At 41.0% G+C, this 8,113-nt stretch overlaps 1 pseudogene; it reads left to right on the top strand.

Moving 5' to 3' along the window:
• Positions 1–5,711: 5,711 nt before the first annotated feature.
• Positions 5,712–6,798, top strand: LOC125078576 (glyceraldehyde-3-phosphate dehydrogenase-like; annotated as a pseudogene).
• The last annotated feature ends 1,315 nt before the right edge of the window (positions 6,799–8,113 follow it).

Genomic DNA, 8,113 nt, shown 5'->3' on the forward strand with positions numbered 1-8,113 from the left:
AGGGTGTCCTGGGGGGTAAGGAGGGAAAAATGAAATAAGATGGGATCGGGAGGGAGACAAACCCTCACAAACTGAGGGTTGCTGGGTGTCGGGGGGAGGGATGGGGTGGCTGTGTTATGGACATTGGGGAGAGTATGTGCTATGGTGAGTACTGTGAAATGTGTAAGCCTAATGATTCACAGACCTATACCCTTGGGGCAAATAATACATTATAGGTTAATAATAAAATCTCTGTTAAAATTTATATTTAGCTTATTTCATCCCAAAGAAAGGGAGCTTGACACAATAGTGTCTAGATGAGCATTGTCCAAAGAACTTTCAGGGACAATGGAAATGTTCAATATAGATGCTGTCCAATATAGTAAACATTAGCCACATAAGCCTTGTAAGAACTGGCAGTGTGGCTAGTATGACTAAGGAATGGATTTTTTTAATTTTATTTAATATTTTTATTTTAATTTCAGTGTAGTTAACATACAGTGTTATATTAATTTCAGCTGTAAAATATTATGATTCAACAATCCTATACATTACTCAGTGCTCATAATGATGTGTACTCTTAGTCCCCTTTATCTATTTCATCTAACTCCCCACGCACTTCTGAATCCCCTTGAAATTAATCATTTTTCCTATAGGCACTATGGCCAGGTTTATATATATACCATATTGGACAGTGCAAGGCTGGGTAATATGCCCTCTAGATGTTTCCCACTAATATTCCTTCTAATTATACAGACACAATTAACCTACAATTTGCTCTTATGTACACTTTTATGATCTTGTCCAGTCTTAACTACTTGACCAGTTTCTATTGACTGAGCTAAAACCTGGAGAAAAAATTATCAAGACTTCTGTACTTCTGTTTGCCCCAATATTATCAAATTAAGGGATAACCCATTTTGACCAACTGTAAACATCATTATAAAAATGATATCTTTACATGTTGTAATTAAGCTGGGATATTGGTCTTTTGCCCAAGTTATGTGAAGATATATAGAAACTATACATCATGTTGCTTGGCCATAGTGCTTATAGGAAAAACTAATAATTTCAAGAGGATTCAGAATGATGGCTATGACCTAAACAAACTGGTAATAAATCCACTGTCTTCTCCCCTAAAAACTGAAGTGTTCATCACACCATAGGTACCTAGCAGACATCTCAAGGTTGACGTATGGGAAACTGTAATGGTGATAGTTAAAATTGAAAATAAATTTTAATTTTGTTTTATCTCCTATTTTATGCATAATAATAATATTTCCAATTTCCTTCTCTATTTTCTTCCTTTCTTTTCTTTTCTTATTTTCCCTAGCCAGCTTGTCTCCATGAAGCTTGCCAGGCAAAGCCTCGTCACTGCCTAAAATCACACATAGATCACACAAAGCATTTAGTCCCAGAGCCAGACTAGCCAATACAAATTTGCACCATTTAACAAGACACTATTTTGCTGTATTGACTAAGCAAAGAAGCCTATCAAATCCACCAATGCTTATTGATGGAACTGTTTGCAGCAACAGTTCTTAAAGTGTGGTCCCTGGACCAGCAACATCAGATTCACCAGGAATCTTCTTGGAAATTCAAATTCTCGGACCCTAGCCTGGACTTTCTGAATCAGAAAGTGAGGGGACGGGACCTGGAAATTTGTGTTTTAACAAGCCCCCAGGTAATTTTGATGCATGCTGAAGTTTGAGAGGCACTGCTCTAGAGTTTCTCAAATTCAACACTATTGTCATTTTAGGACAGATCATTCTCTGTTGTAGGGAGGTATCCTGTGTATCGTAGAATATTTAAATGAGTCTCTGGAATCTACCTGCTAGATTCCAGCACCATGCCCCTAATGTGACACCCCAAGATATCTCCAGACTAAATCTCCAATGCTAAACATCCCCTGGGAGGACACAATTGTCCCAAGTCGAGAACCACTGCCCTAAAGTCACAACTATGGACCTGGACAGGTCCAAGCCTAAATCATGACATAGAAACAATCATGTCAATAACATCTATGCATTCAAGGGTTCACAAGTATGTAACAATTTGACATGAGCTAAGGTTTGAATCATTTATAGTTTACAAAGCACTTTCCTACTTAGGTCACTTGTTCTCACATTAATCCTATGCAGGAGATAATTCTCGTCATTCTTGTATTCCTGCTAAGGAAACTGACATTCAGAGAGGTTATCTGATGTGCCCAGGTCACTGATTGTTAAGTAGCCAGGATGGAACTCAAACCCAGATGTTTTCTTTTTCTAGATAAAGAGGAGTATCTTATTAGATGGGTTATAGAGCGGGTATTTCTATCCTTGAAAAATATCATTGCTGGGGTGTCTGGGTGGCTCAGTCGTTAAGTGTCTGCCTTCAGCTCAGGTTATGATCCGAGGGTCCTGGGATCAAGCCCCGCATTGAGCTCCCTGCTCAGCAGAGAGCCTGCTTCTCCCTTTCCCTGCCATTCCTTCTGCTTGTGATGTCAAATAAATAAACAATATCTTTTTTAAAAAGAAAGAAAGGAAGGGGTGCCTGGATGGCTCAGTGGGTTAAGCCTCTGCCTTCAGCTCGGGTCATGATCTCAGGGTCCTGGGATTGAGCCCCACATTGGGCTCTCTGCTCAGTGGGGAGCCTGCTTCCCCACGCCCCCCTTCCTGCCTCTCTGCCTACTTGTGATCTCTTTCTGTCAAATAAATAAATAAAATCTTTAAAAAAATAAAATAAAAAGAAAGAAAGGAAGAAGGAAAGAGAGAAAAAGAAAGAAAGAAAGAGGGAGAGAGAGGGAGGGAGGGAGGAAGGAAGGAGGGAATCAATCAATCATTGCTTTTGGAACAAATCCAGTATTAGCTGAGAAATAATAGTTGTGGGAATACTTAAACAGAATGTTCAATATGAAATGTGCTGTGTATACAAGAGTTGGGTAAACCTATCCATAGACAGCATGAGCTGTTCCTTGGAAAGAAAATCTTTGTTACAGTTCCTGTGAGCCTTCGAGATGGGGGGAGATTTGTACTCAAATCAGAGGAGAACAAAATAGCACAGCTAAACAAAGTCAGGGGGATTGTTTGTCTTCTAAACGACACTTTTTTGGAGAAAGTGAAACAGAATCAGAAGTCATCGGCTGAAGGAGAGAAAGAGAAAAACCCAAAACACCTGAGAGCCGTTGTCCTGCTGTGACCTGGATCCTCCCAGAATAAAGGGCTGTTCAACTAGCATTGGGCTCCTAGGGAGCAGTGTGCACAAAGCCCACAAGGCCCCCAGCTTCCAGAGAGTGGATGTGATACCCATCCAGAGGCAAGCTGGGGATTTCCAGGAGCACAGTAATAGACTTTGGCTTCTGAGTGTGCATCCAATCACCAGCAGCCAACTCACTGACCTTTGGACGGTCCTTCAACAAGGCCAAACTTGTTGCAGAGCATAAAACTGAAATTCTAAATAAAGATCAAGGCCAACTCAAAGTCACCATGAGACAAATGACCCCAAAGAAACCTTTTGATGTCAGTTCTTTTTTGCTCTGAGAATTTGAAACCTCTTGAGTCTTCTGTACAATTATTAATGGTCCTATAAACTGGAGTTTAAATCTGGAAACATTTCTAATCAGAGGAAAGAGCACTGGGCCTAGAGTCAGAAGGCCTGGGTTCTGGTCCTGGATGTTCAATGGAGAAACCACTCGGCCTGCGCTGACCTCAGGTTTGGATTTTTGTTTGTTTGTTTGTTTGTTTTCCATAAAGCAGACAGGTGTGACTATAGAAAGTCTAGGATTCCTTCTGTGAGTATAACACTCTTTACCAACATCTGTAACTTGCACTTTTTATACCCACGGCTTGGGAAACACCATGCATGATGTTTAAAAAAACAGGATTTTAGGGGCGCCTGGGTGGCTCAGTGGGTTAAGCCGCTGCCTTCGGCTCGGGTCATGATCTCAGAGTCCTGGGATCGAGCCCCGCATCGGGCTCTCTGCTCAGCGGGGAGCCTGCTTCCTCCTCTCTCTCTCTGCCTGCCTCTCTGCCTGCTTGTGATCTCTCTGTCAAATAAATAAATAAAATCTTTAAAAAAAAAAAACAAAACAGGATTTTAGAGTCATTCAGACTGAGCATGAAATCCCAGCTCTGCTGTGTTAGTTGGGCCACACAAGACAACTCCCTAACCCTTCCTATCCTCAGTGACCTCATCTTTAAAATAGAGGTGATAGTAATAGTACCCAACCCAAAAAGCTATTATAACTATTAAATGGAATCATCCAGATAAAAAATTAGCACACAGTCCTTAGCACGTAAGAAGAATGAAATAAATAGTAGTTGTTATTATACATTTGAAAACGAATCGGAAAAATAAAATTGAAGGGTTTTTTTTTAAAGATTTTATTTATTTATTTGAAAGAAAGCATGTGAGAGAGAGAGAGAGAGAGAGTATGAGCAGAGGGAGAAGCAGACTTCCCGCTGAGCAGGGAGCCCCATTCGGGGCTGATCCCAGGACCCTGAAACCATGACCTGAGCCAAAGGCAGCTGCTTAACTGACAGAGCCACCCAGGTGCCCCCAAAATTAAAGGTTTTAATTAAAATCTGTACCTCATATTGTGACAGAAAGAGCCACTTAAAAATTGACTGGCTAGGAACTATTATTTACATTCTACTAAAAAGTTCTCAGAATTGGTAGATAAAAGTCTCTCGAAGGAACAGAGGCTATTTCTCATGTTTCGTGTTTCCAAATTAGTAGATAATTAAAAATACAGGGTCCCTGTGTACATAGGACCATTTTGTAGTACACTCTGTTCTGCTTGTTTTTAGTTAGGGATACACATACACAAAAGAGTGAGGAAAAAAGGAAGCCCCAAGGATGTAGCAAATTAAAAAAAAAAGCATCAGTACGTAAGGGAGGACACAGGCTTGATGATCCTAGCTCCACATAAAGCAAGGAAGACATTACAACTGATTTTTGTATTAGTAGAAAAGTAAAAAAGACTATTTCCTATGCTTTTTACATATTCCATTTTACGTATTCCATTTTGTGATAGAAAGCAGAAAGAAAAGAGAACTTGTACTTCTTTTTAGTATATATATATATATTTTTAAATTTCTGTTATTGAAGTTTAGCTAACATACAATATTATGTGAGTTTCAGGTGTGCAGCATGAGGATTTGGAAATTCTATACATTACATAAGGCTCAGCGGTGCAGATGTAGTCACCATATGTCACCATACGTTATCATAACGTTATTGACTATATTCCCTACGTGGAGCATTACATCTCTGTGACTCATTCATTTTATAACTGGAAATCTGTATCTCTTAATCTCCTTTCCCTGTTTCACCCAGCTCTCCCCACCATCCCCTCTGGTAACCACCAGTTTGTTCCCTGTATTTATGAGTCTGTTTCTGGGTTTTGTTCATTCGTCCTGTTTTTAGGTTCCGCATGTAAGTGAAATCATATGGTACTTGTTCTTCTCTGTCTGACTTGTTCTACATAGCATAATACCCTCTAGGTCCCTCCATGTTGTCATGAATGACAAGATAACTGTTTTTAATCTTATGAAACAGTTTGTCCTTTTTTTGGTCAGTAAGTGGTTGGAAGGACCTAAATTAAGGAAAGTGCACCCTCTGCAGGCTACTTAGTAGAATTAAAAAAAAAATCAGTCCAGTGGCTCTCTGCTCCTCCTGGTTGGACAGACAGCAGCATCTTCGCATCTTCTGGATGCAGAGTCACCCTCTACCCGGACCCCTGAGACATGATGGCGAAAGTGGGAGTGAACGGATTTGGGGATTTGGCCATCTTGGGCACCTGGTCACCAGGACTGCTTTTAACTCTGGCAAAGTGGTTATTGTCACCATCAGTGACCCCTTCATTGACCTCCAGTACATGGTCTACATGTTCCAGTATGATTCCACCCACAGCAAATTCCCCGCAATCAAGGATGAGAACAGGAAACTTGTTATCAATGGAAAGCCCATCTCCATCTTCCAGGATTGAGACCCTGCCAACCTCAAATGGGGTGATGTTGGTGCTGTATGTTGTAGAGTCCACTGGGGTCTTCACCACCATGGAGAAGGCTGGGGCTCACTTGGAGGGTGGGGCCAAGATGGTCATCATCTCTGCTTCTTCTGCTGATGCCTCCATGTTTGTGATGCACATGAACCATGAGAAGGGCGACAACTCCATCAAGATTGTCAGCAATGCCTCCTGCACCACCAAATGCTTGACCCCTCTGGCCAAGGTCATTCACAACAACTTCAGCATCATGAAGAGACTCATGATCACAGTCCACACCATCACTGCCACCCAGAAGCTTTCCCTCTGGGAACCTGTGGCATGATGGCCAATGGCCTGACCAGAACATCATCTCTTCTTCTACTGGCTGTAGGCAAGGTCATCCCTGAGCTGATTGGGAAGATCACTGGCATGACCTCCCGCATCCCTACCCCAGCACATAAGTCATGGACGTGACCTGCCTCTTAGAGAAAGCTGCCAAATGATGACATCAAGAAGCTCATGAAGCAGGCTTCAGAGGGCCCCCTCAAGGGCATGTTAAGCCATAGTGAGGACCAGGTTGTCTCCTGTGACTTGAACAGTGACAGTCACTCTTCCACCTTTAATTCTGGGGCTGTCATTGCTCTCAATGACCACTTTGTCAAGCTCATTTCCTGGTATGACAATGAATTTGGCTACAGCAATGAGGTGGTGGACCTTATGGTCCACATGGCTTCCAAAGAGTAAGAATTCCCTGGACAACCAGTCCCAGCAAGAGCAAGAGGAAGAAAGAAGTCTCCACCTGCTGGGGAGTCCTTGCTTAACTCATCCCCCAACACACTGAGAATTTCCCAACCTCCACAGTTTCCATCCCAGACCCTCTGAAGAAGGGGAAGGGCTTGGAAAGCCCTAACTTGTCAAGTATAATCAATAAGTATACTGTACCAGAGGGGAAAAAATTGACACAGTGAAGGAGTCTGTAAAAATAATGAATGAATGAATTACATGTCACATAACTACTTTTACAGTTTTTATCATGAATTCAATAATGATGAAAATAAAGGCAAGAAAACAGGTTTGATAATGAGAAACTAGTATTAGGTCATGCCAACCCTTTCTTCTTTTCTTCTGTCCTGCCCTCTTTCCCTCCTTCCTTCTTTCCTTTCATTTTTTTTTCTTTCTTTCACTCTTTGAACCCCTCAGACACACCTTTTATATAAAACCTATGTAAAGACAGAGCCATAAGGTCAAATGCAACTTAGAGATGCATGCTGCTTATTTCTATACTATGCCTTCATGAGGTTAATATGTCATATATGTTTCAAAGCCCAACTTCACAGACAAGATCAAGACACAGTAAGATCACAAACATTCACCAGCTACAAACTTAATAGAGTGAAGTGCATAACAGTAAGCAGCCCTCAACTTAGGAAGGGGTTATCTTCCCTAAAGGTGGCTTATTCACTGGTCATTTAGAATTAAAACTCTTTTTCTCATTTGTTCTAGGGCAAGTTTGCAAAAATACAAATACACATTACACTAATAACACCATGATTTCTGACTCATCAAACAATAATATAGCAGTATTTTTATGAGAAAAAAAATATAAGGCTCAACTTGGTATCTCAGGAGCCCATCCTCTTTTTCTTGAACAGTATGAGCAGCCTTCCCAGCTTCTGGATTCAGAGATGAAAGGTAATTCCGACACACCCATAGCAGATAGCCCAGCACCAGGAGCTTGTTAGCTTCCTATGTTGCCAAAAAGGAAGCTAACTCAATGAGACAATCACACCCAAGATTTCCAAACTAGAGAAGAAGAGAAATGAAGGAAATTCTTTGTCTCTGTGAGGTCAGAGAAAGCAGAACCACAAAGGGTAGACTGTCTTGCCTCCTTCAACACACACATGCACACACACACACACACACACACACACTCTCACACGTACCCATGCACACACACCTTTCCTTGTGTTACCAAAATTCATCCATAAATTGGTCAATTGCAGGCTAAGACTGTCTGTAATGATAATAATAACTGGGCTTCAAGAACCTCAAGAAATATAGCATTAGTGTTAAGGAATATTTTTCCTATTAACATTTTTATTATTTGCAGCGTAATTTATTTTAAAACCAATTTAATTCCACTTAACCTATCAAATAAAACTA

This window comes from Lutra lutra, chromosome 1, assembly GCF_902655055.1.
Source record: "Lutra lutra chromosome 1, mLutLut1.2, whole genome shotgun sequence".
NCBI classification, from domain to species: Eukaryota; Metazoa; Chordata; class Mammalia; order Carnivora; family Mustelidae; genus Lutra; species Lutra lutra.